The following is a 1,533-nucleotide window of genomic DNA, read 5'->3' as shown; positions in this document are numbered from 1 at the left end:
TTTCCCCTGTTTCTTGGGACCTTCTGGGTGGGTTTTTTTGGGGGGGGCGGGGGCGTGGCCAAGCCTTGTTTTGGGGGGGGCTGAACACCCCCTCCCCCTTTTTGTGTATCCCTGGGGGGGGAATTTGGGGCCCCCCCCCCTCTTGTTTTTTGGCTTCAATAAAGTTCCATTGGGTTCAGTCGTGTTTGGGAACCCCCCGAGACCCCCAAACCCCCCAGGACCCCCAAATTCTCCTCCAGGACCCCCCCAAACCCCTCCTGGGTCTCCCAAACACCCCCCAAGATCCTTCTGGGACCCCCAAAGTCCCCCTGAGACCCCCGAGGTTTCACCATCTTTATTGGCACCGTGCACGGGGGGGGGTAAAGGGGGGGGCACCGTGGGGCAGGACCCTTTGTTATGGGGCTGGGACCCTCCCCAAGGAGCAGAGACCCCTGTTAGGGGTGAGAGGAACCCTCTGTTATGGGGCCAGGACCCCCAGTTATGGGGAAGGGCCTCCCCCCATGGAGTAAAAGACCCTCCTGTTATGGGGCAGGACCCCCCGTTATGGGTCAAGGGGACCCCCCCCTATGGCACAAGACCCCCTGTTATGGGGCTGAGACCCCCCCCCCCACAGCAGAGACCCCCAGTTGTGGGTCAGGGGGACCCTCTGCTATGGAGCAGGACCCCCCCCCTGAGCAGAGACCCCCATTATGGGGCAGGACCCCCCCACTGTGGGGCAGGAGCCCTGTTATGGGGCTGGGGGACCCCCATTATGGGGCAGGGACTCCCCCACAGAGCAGAGACCCCAATTATGGGTCGGGGGACTCTGCTATGGGGCAGGGGGACTCCCTGCTATGAGTCAGGGGGGCCCCATTATGGGGCAGGACCCCCCCAAAAAGCAGAGACCCCCGTTATGGGGTAGGGGACTCTGCTATGGGGCAGGGGGACCCCCATTATGGGGCAGGACCCCCTCACGGAGCAGAGACCCCCATTATGGGGCAGGGGAACTCTGCTATGGGGCTGGACCCCTGTTGTGGGTCGGGGGACCCCCATTGTGGGGCAGGACCCCCGGTTGTGGGTCAGGGGTCCCCCCGTCTCGAGGGGGGGTGCAGGGTCCGGGCGTGGCCCCGAAGGGCCTCAAATTCCCTTTGGACAAAATCCGTGAGAGCCTTTCGGAGCTCCACCTGTGGGGAGGGGAGAGACCCCCGGGAATGAGGGGAGAGACCCCCGGGATTGAGGGGAGAGATCCCCAGGAATGGGGGAGAGATCCCTGGGATTGAGGGGAGAGACCCCCGGGATTGGGGATGGAATGGGGGGAGAGACCTCTGGGAATGGGGGGAGAGACCCCCGGGATTGAGGAGAGAGACCCTCAGGATTGGGGTGGGAATGGGGGGAGAGAAACCCCTGGGATGTGGAGCTGGAATGGGGGGAGAGACCTCCGGGATTGGGGATGGAATGGGGGGTGAGAGACCCCCCAGGAATGGGGTGGGAATGGGGGGAGAGACCCCCAGGAACGGGGGGAGAGACCCCCAGGAATGGGGCGGGAATGGGGGG

At 64.4% G+C, this 1,533-nt stretch overlaps 1 long non-coding RNA gene across 1 annotated transcript; it reads right to left on the bottom strand.

Moving 5' to 3' along the window:
- Positions 1 to 319: 319 nt before the first annotated feature.
- LOC113980391 lies at positions 320 to 699 on the bottom strand. Its single transcript, XR_003538133.1, has 2 exons — positions 579 to 699; positions 320 to 410 (listed from the first exon to the last, which is right to left on the bottom strand). It is a non-coding gene; the product is annotated as an uncharacterized LOC113980391 (long non-coding RNA).
- Positions 700 to 1,533: the final 834 nt, after the last annotated feature.

Source organism: Neopelma chrysocephalum, unplaced genomic scaffold, assembly GCF_003984885.1.
Source record: "Neopelma chrysocephalum unplaced genomic scaffold, ASM398488v2 Primary Assembly neopelma1_93990, whole genome shotgun sequence".
NCBI lineage: Eukaryota > Metazoa > Chordata > Aves > Passeriformes > Pipridae > Neopelma > Neopelma chrysocephalum.
Note: the sequence above shows the minus strand (reverse complement) of the source record. Positions and strands in the feature narration are given on the sequence as shown.